The following is an 18409-nucleotide window of genomic DNA, read 5'->3' as shown; positions in this document are numbered from 1 at the left end:
AGAAAAAAATATATGATTTACTCTGCTTTAGGAAGGCCAAAGGGGTGTTTGCTTTCTCAGAAAGTGGCCCTGTCCTGGAGGTGAGGTATATGGGAGTGTAGTGGGAAGGATTAAAAACGGCAACTGAATTTAGAGGGTCACATCCTGCTAAAAAGAAGAGAACAAGGTAGTGGCTAAGGGCATGGCCAATTCTAAGAGAGGCTGAAATGAAGTTTCACCATTCAGGCAAGGAAGCATGAGCCAGATTCTTTCTTTTCTTTCTTTCTTTTTTTTTTTTTTGGTGGGGGAGAGGGGTAATTAAGATTATTTATTAATTTTTAATGGAGGTGCTGGGGATTGAACCCAGGACCTCACGCATGCTAAGCATGCGCTCTACCACTGAGCTCTACCCTCCCCCCAGGAGCAAGATTCTAAATATATTTAGGAATGTGTTTATGTGGGGGTGTGGTGGGTGGCAGTGGTAGTATCTGGAATGTACGAATTCAGAAGGGACCCTTGTCCACAGGCTGTAGGAAGATAAGGACCAGCCTTGGATCAGATGAACCCATGTGTGAGAGTACAGCACTAAGCCAGAAACGTACTTCCATGCCTCAGAGCTTACCATCGCTTCAAAGAAAACCCCTAGACAGCACCGCAGTGTAAACAGCAAACAAGCAAACACAAGATTCTTCCACATCAGAATGGAGCAAAGATGTTGCCCCTCTCCCCACCCAGGCAGCCTGCAGCCCCGCTCAACCCCAGCCCCTCCCGACTAAACCCTCAGCTCCTAGAAAGCTAGTGCCCCTCTTCCCGGCAAAGCCCACCTGGCATGGCTGCCTGAGCCAGCGGCAGCCAAATGAAGGATGAGGCGCAGCCCTCCCCGGGGGCGCTGCCCACTGAGGCCTGTGGGCGGCTTGCTGGATGGAAGCTGCGGAGGCCTCTCAGGCCACCCTGCTTTGTTTTGCTGCAGGCCCTTTGGCAGACTCTGTTGGCTTGGCCTGCCCAGCAAGCCAAGGAGAGAGATGGGGGTGCCCCAGGGGAACTAACCAGGTGACAGTGAGGGGACCTTGGAAGGAGCAGAAGCCCCTGTGAGAACAGGGCATCAAGGTCTGGGGCCCTCAGGGGCTGAAGGAACACATGACTTCAAGTCTCCCCTGGTAATCAGGTCCTTTGGGGGTACAAATGCCAAGGACTTCAGGGGGAGAGTTGGGGCCCATTACCCAGAGTGAATTTTAGCGAAGGGGCCAATCAGAGCCAGGAATAGCTGCAACAGCTGTGGCAGCCATAGCCGAGGGCAGAGACTGGAGCTGGGCAGCGTGAGTTCAGGTCCCAGCCCTGCCACTTACCGGTTCTGGGCCCCTAGGGCCCCTAGCACGTTGTTTAATGCATCTGAGTCTCCATTTCCTCATTTGCAAAATGGGGACAGTCATAGTACCCACCACCCAGGGTTGCCGGGGAGACAGATGAGTTATCCTGAGTAAAGTGCTTAGAGCAAGCCTGGCCGGGAGTAAGGACACAGTAAGGGTTATCCACAATGGATGGCGATGTTTACGGAGGCATTCCAAGCACGTTGTGGGGTTAGACTTCCTTGTGGGACCGGGTTTGTTCGGCACTGCCAGCCTCCCTCCTCGCTCAGACCTCCAGGGTGCAGCTTCAGCCCCACAGCTTCGAACATCTCAATGTCTGTTCACTGGGAATCTAGACGACACAAAGCCTAATCGGCTACTAACTTTCTTGCTCGTTATTTCTCCCTCTGGTTCACAGGCTGGTGGGGAATTGAGTGAATTGTACATCAGCACAAGAGTGACTGCTCAACGGTGCTCCTTCTGTCCTTATGCAGAACTCAGGAGCCTGTCCCCTCCCCAGCCCCCGCCCCTGACCCCACAGCCTAGCATTGCGATGTTTTCAGGAGGAGAGAGTCTAGTTTGGGCAGAACCTAGCCTGTCCTACCCAGCTCCCAAGGACCCTCTCCTGGCTCTGAGCTCTTCTCTGGGGCCTAGAACTGACTTCTTAGTGCCAAACAAAAGATGATATCTCCTTGGGCTCTCTCCCCAAACCAGTGAGGGTTAATATTTTGACATAAGCGCGTAATCCAAGGAGCTTCAAGCAGCCAGGAGTACAGAAGGAGGGGCTGACCACACCCTGTGCTGCCTGGGGAGAGGGGCCCAGATGAGTGTCTTGGACAGCCTTCTCTAAAAGCCGCTTCAGCCTCTTTCAGCTTTTTCCCTTTCATCGTTTTCCAGATGGCTAAGGGCTGTCCCCTGGGTGGGATGGCTCTTTTCCCCCCTTCCTGCTGCTGGAGACCCATCAAGCCTGAGCATTCTCCTGTTTACTTATCAGCCACTTCCAAACTGTTTTCCAAGGCCTCCAGTGTAGGACGAGCCTAAACACTACAAAGGAGAGATTTTTCTGGGTATTTTCAAAGATTGTGCGGAAAGGCACAGAGTGAAAGAAGTTCTAGTATGCCATCAATAAATTATATTTGGGTATTGCAACTGTTTTTGTACTTTACTTTCTTTTCTTCTTTTTCTTTTTTTTTTCTTTCCGGATCCCTTTTAGAATTCCAACCTGCCTCGTTACATTAAGGGCAACGTAAGAAAGATGTTGGGGCACACAGCAGGCAGTGTCATGGGTGGGAAAGGAACTGACCAAAGACAAAGAAAAGTTTAAGAAACAAAGGAAAAGTTTAATAGATACGCTGTGATAGGCAACATCAGGCCACAAAGACAACAGGTACCTGTGTGAGCGCTGGGGTGAATGTGCAGAGTCTTTTACTGGGGAAGGCGCTGTGAACACAAAGGGGTAGGGGAACAGATTTTGGATTGGCTATCAATGAAGTAAGGGGCTTTGGTACATGGGAGGATAGTTGAATTTATGATCCCAGTAAGATGGAGACATGGGCTGAGACAAGCAGGGTAGTGGGATTTATGGCTCCGATAAGGAGGAAACGTGGGCTGAGAGAAGTCGGTCTGAGCTACGGTGAGGCTAGCCATTTCCCAGAGCTGCTAATTCAGGGAAGGCAAATACATCAGGAAAAGGTGTACTTTATCCTCCGAAGAGGAGCGGGCAGATGTCTCTGGGCTGGAAGTTTGGGAGTCACAGGGCCTCGGCAGGAGCCAACTGGCACCTCAAAAGAGACTTTTTCTTTTCCAATTCATTTGATGAGGAGAATGGGGGGAGCTTTGTACTCAAAGGAGAGGCAAAGCCCAGAGCTCAAGAGATGCTTGCAAAATGGCCTTCTCAGATGAAGATGCCACATCTCCTCCTCCTCACTCAAAGCTCAGAAGAGTTTGCTTTTGTTTGTAGAAAGGAGCCCGCTGCCTTCCAGAGCCTTGTTCCCCCCAAAGCAGCCCTCCCCACCGGAAGGGCTGTTTCTTACTCCATGTGCAGAACTGGACTTTTAAACCTATCATCCCCCCACAAGAAATCCCCTCCTCTAACTTGTCTCCTTCATGTAAGGGCCACTTTGAACCCCAGAAACAACTGTGGGCCAGAAGACGGCCTGGGTCAGCATGGCTCGCATATTTCTGGGCGTCCGTCTGTCTGTCTGCGTTATCCAGACGTGCTGCTACTTGTCCGTGGTCATCCTTGCTGGACCAAGGGTGCCAAAGTAAATAAAAGCCATTCTATCTCCAACAGCAATCTTAGATGGCCAAGGAAATGTCAGCTGTGGAAAACAAACAGCCCTAATATTAGCCCAGACGTGTGGACATGTTTCCTCAGCAGGTATAGGGGGGTAAAAAACCCTTAAATCTTACGTATTTTTAAAGCATGTCTCCTGAACCCAAATCTCCCAAGATGTAACTCTTATCCAAGGGATGAGCCAGCATCCAGCCCTCAGTTCCTTGGCTTCAGGGTAGCCAGCTGTCCCCAGAACTGGCTGAGCAGCCCACATCTCCTAACCCCATATGTCCCCTCCGCCACCAGGCAGGCAGCAACTCTAGGGTCACAGCACATGGCCACTCCCTCCATCGTAGACAAATGTACAAATGACAGATGCAGACAGGTCACTATGCGGTCCCAGGATGACACGCTGTCACCAGTGAGCACTGGCCGCATACAGCAGCAGTCACCCACAGTAAGTCATGAAGCCTGCTGTACCCAGGCCTCTGTTCTTGGCGCAGGGGTTCCACGGAGGCTCATAGTCTGGTGCTCACAGGTTTGACAGTCTTGTTGGAGAGACAGGACATCCTCATTAGAATAAGTGCGGATAGTGAGACGGGGAAGGGGGCAGGGCACAGCCATTCAAGGAATAACACTGCAATTATCACCAGAATAGGGAAAGATTCAACCCCCAGTAGGTCTTAAGGCTCAAGATGGAGGCAGATTTGACTTCTAGCAGAACTTGAGCTTCATTATATGCTCATTGTAATATATTAGCATGTTAAATAACATGCCACAGGTGCCATGACGGTCCCATGGCTAGCCACAAAAGGTCAAAGAGTGGGAAATGGCCAACTTCCTGGGAATCCCAGCCCCTTCCCCAGGCTAGTTAAACTGGTCCTTCCACTTATTAGCATATGAAGCCACCAAGCCCATAAAAACTGGCGACATGGAGCTGCCTCTTTCTCCCTCCTCTTCAGAGACAGCCCGCACTCTGTCTATGGAGCGTGTACCTACCTTTACTCTAATCTGAGCACCCAACTCCCACACCTCATGGCCTTTCTCTTGCCTTTTGATGCATCTCTCTAAATAAATCTACCTTTACTCAGTTGTGGCTGGCTCTTGAATTCTTTCCTTCGCGAAGCCAAAGACCCACACTTGGTGGGTCACGTCCCACGGGCTCTACTGAGACCTGGTACATGGCCCTCCTCACGCCCCACACCCTTTTTCCCTGCATCAACATCAATGACTACACAGAGTTTTGTGCGTGTCTGACTTGAACTCCTCTGCTGTCGAGTGAATGAATAACCAGTGTGTTTCTGTCTTTGTAACATCACTCCAGGTACCTCTTTTTCTTCCAGTTAATAATGATTATTATTAAGAATTAAATAATAGAGCATTTTTTACAGAAGTAATTTACTCTTCTCTCACACATCTTCCCTTTAGTGGTTCAAAAATAGTCCTTACTCCTGTATTTCTAGTATTTAACCAAAATCTAGCAAATTCCATTAACTGAAATGTTAGAACGCTCTATAATTTTTAATCAAACATAAAGCAAACTTCCTTGTAAGGCATATTTTGCCTTAATATTTATTTCTTAAAATTTTCAGCAGTGTTTTCTATGCATCTTTCAAAAATGCTTGCTGATACGAGGTCGCATTTTTTGTGCATTATTTCAGCCATTTTTCATGGTAGAAAAAGCAAGGGTTTCCCTATGGGCACATGGATTTTTGTGCTTTGCAATTACTAAGAAAGACCGAAAGACTCATGTATGTTTATCATTACATTTAATAAAATTTTGTTAAATACTGGGTTAAGTATTGTAATAACTTTGAACATCAATGAAATAATTGAGGAAGTTTATGTTCATGGTCTAGATGCTTAATTTTTAAATATTTTACTAATTGGAAAACTTTCTGCTATCGTTAGCTAGTATCTCAGAGCAAAAACTCTTAGGTCAATAACCTCATTAACAATAATAAATGTCAACCATATTTCAAGGACTTACTGTTTCAGAGCCAATTAGATTGCTGTTGCTTTTCCTTAGAGCTAATAAAGAGCTTAACCAAGAGGAGGAGAAAGGCCATTCTTATTTCTTATGTTTGCATTATTGATAATGTCTCTAATTCAGGTTTCTTTGCAGGTATCTTTTAAAACATTTGCTTATTTTGTGAAGATTGTATAGCTATGTAGCAGGCAGTCAAAAAGATGGTGGTTGAACTGAGAAAAATCTAATAGAAGATACAGTCATCATTTCTTCCCTACAAAGATCTTTCAGATCCTGAAGAGTTGAGATTTATGCTCCACAGGGCCGTCAGTGGGAGCAGTCTCATGCCCTCCATGGTTTGAAACAGGGAGGGAGATTTTATCCCTGGGTTTGGGAGGATCAAGTTTTTAATTCTCAGTGACTTTTCAGCCAAGAAGCCTTTTCCTGGTTGCCATATTCTCTCTCGGGAGGAGTAAAAGCATGGGACTTCATTCTTCACTTTCCCCCAGAGTGATACAGGCAGGTGAACCACGGAGGAGCTTGGCCGAGGCTGAGACGCATGCCCAGGCCCGCTGAAAAATTCAGCCGCAGTTTTTGTCCTTGATCAATGGGGTGATCTGATCCAAGCTAACCCTGTCCTAACCCCAGAGGAAGGGAGCCTAGGGGTGGAACCAAGACAGGAACTGCAGATTGGTTGGTGCAGCTGTGAACACAAAAAAGGCACAACCCTCTGGTAACCTTTAAGTGTCAGTTATGATGACATTTGCCTTTCCATATGTAACGGAAACCACTCTGGCTTACCCAGATGGGGCTTTTATTTTTGTCATACAACAAGGAGTCAGGAGATAGGTAGCCCAGGGGTTTTTTTTTCAAGAAAGTCCCGAAGGACCTCAGAGCATGTCAGCTTCCTGCTCTGTCATCCAAGCAGAGGCTTTTTCTCAGGGTCCTTAGGTGATTTCTCCATGTCCAGGCAACTCCTCATTCCAGGCAGGAAGAAGGGGCGGGGTGAGGCCCAAATGCAGTCTTCTCCTCTTGGGCCTTTGCCTTTTATTAAGGGATGGACAGCCTTCCCAGAGATGTTTACCTATATTTTATTATCTGTCCCTGTGTAAATCTGCAAGTGAGCCTGAGAGAGCAGATATTTCAACTGAACACATCACTGTCCCCAGTGAAACTGGCGTTCATTCAGTAAAGATTGAGGGGAGGATGGATTCTAGACAAACTAGGAGTGTCCAGGCTATCTCATGAGTGAACCGCCCATCTTCAGTTCTCCATTGAATAGACTGCACTTTGCTTTTCCACAGTGCCCTTGTTGCAGGAGAAAGGGGCATGAGAGGATGTTCCTGTCCCGGATCTGCAGCAGGTCCCTGGGACAGGCCACCATGTGAGGGTCTTTGGCTTTGCACAGGAAAGAATTGAAGAGTGAGCTGAAGTAGAGTGAAAGTAGATTTATTCAGGGAGATGCACACTCCATAGATGGAGCGTGGGTCATCTCCAAAGGCAAGAAAGGCCCTGGGGGACGGTTTTGTTAGTTTTTATGGGCTGGGTAATTTCATATGCTAACAAGTGGGAAGATTATTCCAGTTCTTATGGGGAAGGGGCAGAGATTTCCAGGAATTGGGCTACCACCCACTTTTTGGTCTTTTCTGGTCAGCCTCAGAACTGTCCTGGCGCCTGTGGGTGTGCTGTCTAGCATGCTAATGAATTACAGTGAGTGCGTAATGAAGCTCAAGGTCTACTGGAAGTTGAATCTTTGGCCACCTTGGGCCTAGTTGGTTCTAATCAGTTTTTGTCATACCCTCAATGGCTGTGTCATTCTTTCAATGGTTGTGCCCTGCCCCCTTCCCTCCTATCTCACCCTCTCAAAAACCTTTTCATCATGCCTTGCATAATGTATTACTTACAAATATTGTCAAGAAGCACCACATGGGGAGACAGTCTTGCAGTGGGCTCCCTGTGTGTCCAGTCATGCCCCTGTGTTGGCCCATGAGTCACTCCTGAAATATTTCCATGGGGGTGGCAGGAGGTAAGTAGCCTGGGCCCAGGTTTTGGTTTACTGTGGGACTCCTCCATGTCCTTGACTTACCTTATAAGTTCTTGAGGAGGACAGTTCCAATTCGTAAATAACCGGAGCCATCTGTGAGAGGCTGGGCAAAGGCTGAGCCTTGCTGGCAGACCCACGACATCCATCCCTGCTGTTAGTGGACTCCAGGCAGGCGTGCAGCCCAGCAGTCCGGGAGGGCATTAGATTTCAGCGTCCAGGAGACTGTGTGGGAGGCACTCCCAGACAAGACGAGCTGGAGGCTGGCAGTGGGGGAGGCTCAGAGCTCAGGGACTAGCTTCGCATAAAACTATGATTTTCTCCAGCTCCTTGGTGGATTTGTCATTTCTACTCTAAGCCTGTTCCAAAGGTGATATCTACAAGGTCTGTAGATTTTGCTCTAACTAAATGGGACCTGATACTAAGTTTGTTCAAACATTGTTTTAAGAATTTTTGCACCAGCCTCATGAAGGTAGCATAACATAGGTGACTCTGAATAGGGCTAATAATCACCTGTGTGGATGGTTTAGAAGAGGGATGGATCGGTAATTTTTTTTCTCATTGTCAAATAAATATATACAAACTGTTAAAAATTTAGAAAGTACAGAAAAGTTTTAAGAAGCAGGAAACAAAAGCCCTTCATAAATCTTAGGACCCATATGTAGCATGTATACACATACACACACACACGTATATACATGTATATCTATGTATGTGTGTGTGTGTATATATATATATATATATACACACACTGTATGTGTGTGTGTGTGTATAGTATCCCCATACAGTGCCTAGAAAATTTCTGTTTATGGCAGAAATTACTGGTTGCTCCCAATGTCATTCTCTCATTCTTCATTCCTACCATAACCCCAATGTTATTTAGGGTAGCAATGTGCCCAGGTAAAAGATGATATTTCTTAACCCCTCTTGCAATTAGCAAGTGCTAATGGGTTACAAGGGGAACTTAGATGGGCTTTCAGGAAGACTCTTAAAGGAGAGAGGGGGCCAGACACGGTATGCTTACATGCCATTTTGTTCTTTTCTTGTCCACCTTTCCTGCCTGGAATGTGGACATGATGGCTGGAACTCCAGCAACTATATTGGTTATTTTAGGATTGAACTGTGTGCTAACAACAGTGATCTAGAAAGCCAGAAGGAACGTGCCTGCCTGATGACCTTGTCAAGCTGTCATACAGCCCTGGAATACCTACCTCTGGACTCTTTTAATGAAAGAGAATAAACACCTAGTTTGTTTAAGTCACTGTGGTCATGTCTCTGTTAACAACAACTGAAAGAAATTCTTAGCTGATTCAGTGTCTGACACAGAGCAAGTGTCCATTTCCAGAGCACATTCCTCTGGAAAGAGCTTTTAGTGATGAGAAGAAAAGTGCGCAAAAGAATCCTGGCCCTGCTCTACCACAAGCTCCCTGGGTGACGAAGCTTCATGCTGTCACTGGGCCTCAGTTTATTTTTTGTGAATTTTTAAGGTCAGGCTAAATGCTCTCTAAGAACTTCTTTGGGCTCTTATCTTTCTGATTCTGGACTAGACAGAACTGGGTGCTCTTCTGGTTCTACCTCTTACAGCTTTGTAACTATAAGTGGGTCACCTAAGCCACTTGGAGCCTCAGATTTTTCATCATGGTTGCCTAGCATATCAGGTATGCAGGAAATGTTAGTTGAGTGAATGAGGAAAGTGGGGATATACTGCTTGTCTTGGCTACCTCCATGCATGATTTCAAGGATAAAATAAGATAATCCTACACAGTGCCAACCAGAAGAGTGAGTTACTATAATTCAACTGGCTCCAGGACTGGGTTGACCTGGCCTCCCCCAGCCCCACTCAGAGCTTGTGTCCTAGGTATTTGCCAGGACTGGCTTCCACTACAAAATGGCCCTGCCACCTTCCTCCACAAGCAGCTTCCAGACTGCTTTTCGGATGGCCAAAGTCTTTGGGCAAAGAAACAGAGAGAGAACTAAACCAGCCTTATGGCAGGTGTGAGGGAGAAATAGAATCAATATCAATCTGTCTCTGAACAAACTGCCAGACACAGCATCCTCCATCACCTGGCTGACCCCTTCTGAGGATACCAGAGACTCTGCCGTCATTTGCCTCCAGGAGAGGAAGCTGTGGCCATCCAAGGAGCTCCTCGATTCCCATTGGCCCAGAGCTCTACCTGTGCCGCTGTTTCCTGACAGGAAGTTCAATTGCCCTGGCGCTCAATCTCCATGGCAACCCTTGCTTTTGAGACACTGAATGGAAACTGCTGGTGTGGGGAGGCCAGTAACAGAATACTGATTTGCCAGGGTGTCTGCAACAACCACTGCATCTCAATACCTTTCCAGATTACCAAAGAGCTAAAAATACACGCAGATCTGTCTAGGGCACTCCAGCCAGGCTGAGCATCTGAAAGTGCATCTGTGCTGACTCTGACCTGCTAATATTAGTTGTCTTCGGTAACTTGGGCTTGAGGAAACACGGAGTGGAGAGTTGAATGCAAAATTGCAGAGCACAGGTCTAGGGGGTGGGTATGTTGGAGAGGAGAACGTGGAGAAGTGAGGAAGATCTCCTGAGAGGAAACCAAGGGGTTGTGGGGGGACAGCCAGCAGAGCACATTGAATCCTAACTCTCTGCAGGGCGCCAGTGAGCTTGCTGCTCCGACTAAGATGATTCAGGCATTTGTTCATCTATTCATTCAACAAACATACATTAAGTCAGACTCTGTTCAGACTCTGTGCCAGGTACTGGGCTTACCAGTGTGATGAAGCTTGCATAGTTTCCCTGCTTTTAGCAGAATTTACAGAATGTTTGAAATTGAGGTTATCCTGGGAAGTGCAGACATACTGTATGTACACCTATGTCTTCTCTGCTATGCAGTGGGCTTCTTCAACTTGAAGATTATTTTGTATGTAACCTTGGCCATGTTTCCAGCATATAGTAGATGGTGAGCTGATCCTGGATCAAATGTAATGGGGTGGAATGTAATGGCGTTGCTGTGGCCTCTGTGGCCCGTTCTACCTGGCGCAGCAGCCCTCTTTGTGAGCCCCGCCGAGGCTCTGACCAGCTCTGCAGTGTGTGCTCAGGCTCTGAGGTACTGTACTGGGATAGATGAGATGAGCACACCACTGCCACCTGCTAAGGGAGCTCAGTGTTAAGTGACAGGTGGAATTAATTCCTAGTCTCCTTGGCAGGATCTGCAGACAGTCCTCCCCTCACCCCATTTCTTTCCCGTAATCACTGCACATGTCATTCAATTAATTCTGCATTTCCCAGAGTAGGAAGCTGTGTAGAGTTTAGAGCAAGCAGTTCATGCCAGGGCTGCTCTCAAAAAGCAGATGTCACACTCCCAGCCCCAGTCCCAGCTCCAACCCTGGCCTCCTCCACGAGGCAGGTAAGTCACAGATGGAGAAATAGAAATTGACCACGACCTTTGGGGGCTGTTCTTGGTTACACAGTAGGTGCTATGCGGTCACATGAGGAGGCCACAAATGATGCACCAGATCATGTGAGTGAGGATGTCGCCATGATCCTGAGCCTCAGGGGGTCAGGTCTTGCAGCTGACTGGCTGGCTTGGAGGAGAGAGAAGGGGCTGGGCTCCTGGATGCTCCCCAAATCCTTTGGGCTTCATGGCTGAGAACAAGAATTGTTCCATGTAACCTAATTCTCTGTTTGGACAAAGCAGCTCTAGATTTATCCTATGGGAGCATTCATTGCCCAAGGGATGCAGCTCTGATTTTGGTTCCCTCCTACAACTCTGTGGGCAAAGCTGCAATGGCGTCTCCTTCTGCCTTGATTATTCCCTCTTTTGTGTGAGGCAGTAGCAGGTCTTGGATGGTTTTCCTTCCCCTCCTGCTGGAGGAAGGGTCCTGTGGCTACCTGGGGACTGGTCTGTAGGTGATCACCTGCATCCACAGGGCCATGGAGTGGGGCGGGGACTCTGTAGACCCAGACCCAGCTCAGAACCCTGGGGATGACTGGAGGGGTCCTCTCCTGGGCCAGGACCTCAGCCCTGCCAGGTGCTGGGCTCTTTCAGTGCTTTGTTGCCGAAAGATTGGCCCCCGTCCCTGACAAGCCAAATAACTCAGAGACAGGGTCTTGGAGCTTAGGAAAAAAGAGGCAGCTTTATTGCTTTGCCAGGAACTCACAGAGGGCTAGTGCCTTCAGAATTGTGAACCCATCTTCAGGATGGGGCGGTGTGATTATATAGCCATAGCTTAAACAGTGAAGCATCTGTGATAATCAACAGAATTATTGTCTGCCCATAAGACTCAGAGTGGTGTCATGGTGCCTCCAGGTGACCAAGTCTATAGAGGCTAGTTGTTGTCAGTCTTTTGATCTCTTTATCTTATAAGTGCCCAAGGCGTGGTCTTCTTGATAATTCAGGCTATTTTGTAAGGTTATGGTCCTGTGAACTTCTCCCTGGAGATCGACTCAGAGACAACACATGATTATTACTTTTGATAACTGGAATAAAGTAGAAACAGTAAAATTAATAGCTTTAGTTTTAACAATGGGCCTGGAGCTGTGAGTAGCAATCGGTCAGTCAGTTTAGTTGACCATTTTAAGGGCAAGCTTAAAGGTGAGAATCGGTTAGCCTAAGTGTGGCCATTTTGCTGTTCGTCCTTCAGCTTCACCTGAGATGCTTCTTACCAACCACCTGGACTCCCTGACTCAAGCTGCCCTAAGAGCCAGTCTGATGACACCTTCAACAAGACCCCCGCGGGACCCCTCTCATGGCTGAGGTCCTGAGGTGGAGGAAGAAGCAATGGAGAGAACTCAGCTAACCTGGGATACCATTCCATGAAACAGCTGATCCTTTGTCTGCAGCCAGGGCGGAGGAAAGAGCCCTACACACAAGGGATTAGAAAATCTGGGGCCCCATCCTACTCTCAGCTAACCAGCTAGTCCCCTTAGCTATGGCTAGCCCCTCAGAAACTATGTAACCCCCTCACAAGATTCTCAGGAAGATTCATCAAGGCAATGGATATTCAAATGCTTCGAACAATAATAACACAATAAAATGTGTGGAATTTATTCAACACCTGCTTTGTAGTTGGCCCGATGGCGGATACGGAAGGGGTGACCTCCACTCTCAGGAAGCTTGTATAATCTAGAGCTGACATCTCAGGGCTGTAAGCAACACGACATCGCAGATGGCTGATTGTTGCTCTTTAGGGAAGGCAAGCGGGGGCAGGCACAAAGCCCACACATGTGAAGTAATCCGAGACTATAATGAAGTGCCCTTATGTTTACTGAAAGCAATGGGAGATTGGGAAGGAGAGAAAGGGGCAGATGGACATGGCCCAAAGTGTCAGGGAAGGCTGTGTGGAGAAGCCCATTGGAAATGGGACTATGAAGATACTCCATGTTGGCTTCAGAGAGTCGGCTGAGAGGATGCAGGTGGGAGAAGGGTCTGAGGATGGAGGCACCAAGTGAGCGAAGGTGTGGACACTGTCAGGGAAGACAGCCTGCCCAGCAGGGAGACAGGGCTGCAAAGACTGGGCTTTGGCTCTGATGTCAGGTCTGTCAGTCAGCGGCTGTTTGCCTTGGACAAGCTTAATTAGCCTGAGTCTCAGTTTCTTCACTTATGAAATGTTGATAACAATACCCGCCTGAAATGACCAGTGTGAGGAGTACATCAGATCCAGGCCATGGTTCTGCAGCTCACTAGATCCCACACAAGATCACTTCCCTGATCATCAGATTCCTCATCTTTCAAGAGGGGAATCTCAACTCCTCCAAAGGTGGTGTTAGGACTGAAGGAGCTAATGTCGTGAAACACTTGGCAGAGGAGATGTCCAGTGAACGTGATAATATCTCAGACCCACTCCAGGGAGGGGAGCCACTGGGAAGATTTTTGAGTAGAGGGTGAGTTTGAGCTGAGCCTTCTGCCCTCTCCCCTGTGACGCAGGGAGAGCATCTCTGAGCACTTTGCTCTGCGCATCGAAGAGGGAGAGCCCAGTGGGGAGCAAAGCCTCTCTCCATCCCCTCCCAGGCTTAAGCCAGTGAGTTAACCAGGCCAGCCACAGCCCTACAGGGCGGACTTTCATCCCCTGAACCCAAATGACCAATTTAACCACTGTAACCGAGGCAGCAAAGGAATTCAGAGCGGGCTGTCCTCTGGCAGTCACTGTTGGATTGTGAACCTCATTTCTTTGCTGAAAGAAAAAAAAATCATTTTGGTGGATTTATTTTCTTGCGGGCACACTGAATCACAGAACCTGGAGAGCCTTCCCCAGCCATGAAGCCTCTGATCTCCCCAAGCACCCCTGCTGAGCCCTGGAAAGGCAACGCACTCCAGCTGTCAGGGCCATTGGGCTCTGGGCACCTGGACCAAGTGTGGGGGTGGGTGCGGCAGGCTGCACAGGCCTCAGGGTATGCAGAGCCTACCCCCACCCCCGCTCCTTCCTGTGGCCTGTCCTCAGAGTGCTACCCAGAGCAGTGGACAGCTCACCATCGTGGACTTGGTCTCAAAGTCCCCCTAATGGGGGGCCCCCTTTTACCCATGGGCTCAGGAGAGGCAGCCTGGGTGAACAAGGACCCTGGACCCAGGGCAGAAACACTGGCATTGAATCTCCTTTTTGATTAACTACTGACTGGCCAGTTAGGGCCTTAACCTCTCAGTGCCCCATTTTCTTTGCTTGCATAATGGGATGCTGTCCCGCCCCGCTCATCTCATGGGGTTGATGCGAGGACCATTTGGGTTAATGCTGTCATTCTTTCACCTTACAAATAATCATGAATGACCAAGTCACTTAAATGCTTCCTTCTCTCTTGGGCAAATAATCCCAAATCCTTGCCCTCCAATCAAATTCAAATCCTGTCTCTCTGAGACACACTTTGAGGTTCATGGCCTGTGGAACTTGAAGCCCTCGAAACAGTCTTCTAAGCTAAGCTGGACTAGCACGCAGCGGAGGAGAATGACCTCATGATGCCTCACATGGACGGGAATCCTATAGGGACTCTGGCCTGGGCTCCCCTACCTGCTGGCACTTCCCCCTTCCCTCTGGGTACAAACAGCTGCCAGCCCAGATACCTGGCTGTTTCTCTCTGCTTGCCCACCGCCCCACCTCCCCTCCCTGCCTGCTGTGTGGTTCTCATCTACCCACCCTGATGGCCTGTTGTCCAAGGATGCAGGGTTAGCCAAGCCTACAGGTGAGGCCAGTGCATCCTGACAGTGCAGGGACTTAGCCCCAGGAGCAGCCACCTGCCTCCGTGCCCACGGGCTGGGCTGAGCCTCCCTCTCAGCCTTCCCTCTCCTCCTCCCTGCACCCCTTTCAGAGCACGCGGCTTCTCCTGGCCGAGTGGCTGTGTCTGAGCACACAGCACTCAGGAGCGGGTCCAAATCTCCTCTTTTCCCTCAGGTTCAAGCAGGTGCCCAGCTGCGTGCCTGACTCGGAGGAAGTGTGTATCTGTGGGATTACTGGGTGAATGAAGGAATGAATGAATAACTGTGCTGAAAGTTTCACAAAGAATTCACCCCCTTGGGATTAGGTTTTCTTTGGGACATGAAATCCCTACCAACATTGAAAGCCCTTCCTCCCCTTCCTTGGGCCAACCACGTGGGCACAGTTCTCCAAGAGGATAATTCCATTGCTTTTCCTGGGAGTTTCCAACCCCAAAATGGCTCAGACTTGCGCAGTGGTGCCAAATGTGGCACAAAAATTATTCTGAGCAACTCACAGCCTGGTCTTACACAAATAGTGAAGTAGAGGAGGATGATTTTCTCTTTCTTTGTTCCTGTCTTCCCTCCTGTCATCGATGGAGTGAGTCACTCATTGAATCACTGATTCAAACAGCTACAGAGCACCAGGCACCAGGAGGTGCGAACTATCCAAGGGGACAGTGAACTGTGCCCTGGGGACCGGAGGGAGTTGTGTGTCAACCGACAGAGCAAAGTGTGGGGTGCCTACTCCAGGGTGGCCGAAAGCCCGGGGAAGCAAGGAGGAGGGAGCCCTCCTGGGGGTGTGGCTGGGGAGACTTCTGGGTGGAGATGAGGCATGAGTGGGGTCCTGTGGGCTGCGGTCAGTGAATGAGGGAGGCCTGGTGGTGTGGGGGGTTGGGTGGGAGAGCAGGGAAAGAGGAGCTGTGTCTGGGAACCATCTGGAAAGCAAGGTTTCATCTGACATGAGAAAGGAGGGTAGTGATGACCCATTCTGTCAGCAACTGATTCCTGCTAAGGTGTTAATTGTTCATCAAGGAAAGTGTTAAATGTTAATTAAAAGTGTAGCTGTGAATTAAGCTTTAAAGTGGGGGCCTCTCCTTTTGAGGACCGTGTCTGTTTTCATCACCTGCTGCCTGGGAAGACGGGTGGCTTTGGAATCAAGCCGACCTGGTTTCAACATTTGACTGCCAGTCACTACCCAGAGCCATGAACAAACCATTTCGTTTCTGGAACTTTCACTTCCTGTAAAGTGGAGATAACAATCTCCTGCCCTTTGGGTTGTTCTGTGGGTTAAACAAGATGCCATATGGAAAAGGCCTGGCTCAGAGCCAGCACAACATAGGTGCTTAGAAATCTTGCTGTTGCCTCAAAAAATTAAATACAGCATTACTGTATGATCCAGCAATTCTGCCTCTGGGCATATACCCAGAAGGACTGAAAGTAGGATCTCAAAGAGGTATTTGTACACTTATTATTCACCAGAGCCAAAAGGTGGAAGCAACCCAAGTGTTCATCAAGGGATGAATGGATAAATAAGATGGGAGAAAAAAAAAAGTGAGAGAGATCGCTCTCACACACAGAGTCTGGATTTTTTTTTCAGCCTTAAAAAAGAAGGAAACTCTGACCCATGCTATATCTGGATGAACTCTGAGGGCATTATGTAAGATAATCACAAAAGGATAAATACAGCACGATTCCACTTGTGTGAGGGACCTAGAGGAGTCTCATTTGTAAAGACAGGAAGCGGGACAGTGGTTGCCACGGCTCGAGGAGGAGGGAACAGGGAGTTGTGTGATGGGTACAGAGTTTCAGTTTGAGATGGTGGGAAAGTTCTGGAGACGGACGGTGGTGATGTGAATGTACTTAATGCCACCGAACCATACACTTAAAAATAATAACATTTGTTAACTACATTTTACTACAATTATAAAAAGAAATGTTGCTTTTATTCTTCTTCTCCAGCAGCAGAACCTCTTACCAACTTCTCTCATCTTTGTAGGGAGAGTGGACCAGGGAGGGCTTGGTGCGACACTTCTAAATGTTCCCCAACCTGAGCTTGACGCCTAATTACCGGGGGATCCTGCCCAGACTCCCAGAGGGGGATTGATTAATCAATGTTCTGTGGAGGCTGGGGAGTCTGTATATCAGGCTCACTGGAAGGAAGCTGGCTGCAGGCTGGAGCTGAGCAGAGGGAGGGGAGGCAGATTAGCATTCACTGAGCTTCCCTGTGCGCCTGGCAAAGTGCTCAGCGGGTGCCAGGCATACAAATGACAAGCTCCTGCCCTCAAGGAATTTGTAGTCAGTTTCCACCTTTACCTGTCACCTGGCCTTCCCACCTTGGAGACGGCAGAGATGGCGAGGACAGCAACAGGAAGAGACACAGTTTTGCAACTGTCTACCTGGACTCAGGGCCCAGAGATTTTTCTAGGGCTCCCTGAAGGCTGAAAGTCTGCTGTGGAGTCAGAGTTCTTTGGGAGGGGGGAGGCGGTCTTCACAGTGTTGAGGTGGGCAAGAGCCCAGGCTGTGGGGCAGCAAGAGAAGGGAAGCCTACCTGGGTGCCCTGACTTCTGCAGCCTCCTGGGTGGGTGGGGCTGGGAGGACCTCCCTTGAGTTTACTGATGCTTTGGCCAGCATCCCCTTGGGATCACAGGCCCCAAGAATCAATGAATCTTAATGTGGATCACCCAAATAGTTGAGCTCCTGAAAAGAGGATCTCATCTTTCCTACGTCCTCAATCCCCTGGCACCCCAGCATACAGCAGGTGGAGATCCCACTACAAAGTATAGTCGGCAGTTTAAACATAAGGTCCCAATTCTAGGCAAGTGCCTTCTCTTAATTCAACAAACATTTACTGAGCTCCTGCTTAATATCAGGCATGTTAATAATTCAGTCTCTGCACTTAATCTGCACAAGAGATAAGAGATCTAAGTATAACTTTCAAAAAGTTTAAAGCATGAGTCTCCTACAGATACAAAATGAACATGTGTCAAAGGCTTTATTGAACTCAGTAACTAACGAGGGAACCATAAGGTGACAAAGCTGGTTCAACGAGCATTTAGGGAACTGGGACTTAAAGGAAAGGCACACCAAAATAAGTTTTGTTTTAAGTTACAGAGAAATCTGATACATGCCCTACAGGCAATAAAACAGGGATTATCTCTCCTACTGGACAGAAATCATTTGAATCTTTCCCACAAAAATCTCCAAGTTAACATGAAATTTCACAGTCTGAGTCCTTCATTAATAACAGCAAACCACAAAGTCAAACAATGAACCTGCCTCCCAGAGCAGTGCTGTCCGACAGTATGTAACATGAGTCATGTGTGTAATTTAAGTTTTCCTCGTAGCCACGTTAAGAATTAAAAACAAATAGATAAGTGTATGCATCTGTCAAAATTCATTAAATTGTACATCTGAAATATGTGTAGTTTACTGGACAGGAGCCATACCACAATAAAGGTGTTTAAAAAAATGTAAATCATGTAAATGCTTGATACTTCTCCAACTGGAATAATTAAATAATAAATATTAAATTAGGAAAAAAAAAACAAATGGGTGAAGTTAATTTTAAGATTATGTTTTATTTAACCCAACATGTCCAACAGAGCGTCAGTTTGCACGTGCCATTAGCCACAT

General features: G+C 48.1%; 1 long non-coding RNA gene across 1 annotated transcript; it reads left to right on the top strand.

Annotated features, from left to right (window-relative positions):
• The first annotated feature begins 10619 nt into the window (after positions 1 to 10619).
• Positions 10620 to 12642, top strand: LOC141578624 (uncharacterized). The gene is made up of 2 exons (XR_012509170.1): positions 10620 to 10999; positions 12237 to 12642. It is a non-coding gene; the product is annotated as an uncharacterized LOC141578624 (long non-coding RNA).
• Positions 12643 to 18409: the final 5767 nt, after the last annotated feature.

The sequence above is a fragment of the Camelus bactrianus genome, chromosome 9 (genome assembly GCF_048773025.1).
Source record: "Camelus bactrianus isolate YW-2024 breed Bactrian camel chromosome 9, ASM4877302v1, whole genome shotgun sequence".
NCBI lineage: Eukaryota > Metazoa > Chordata > Mammalia > Artiodactyla > Camelidae > Camelus > Camelus bactrianus.
Note: the sequence above shows the minus strand (reverse complement) of the source record. Positions and strands in the feature narration are given on the sequence as shown.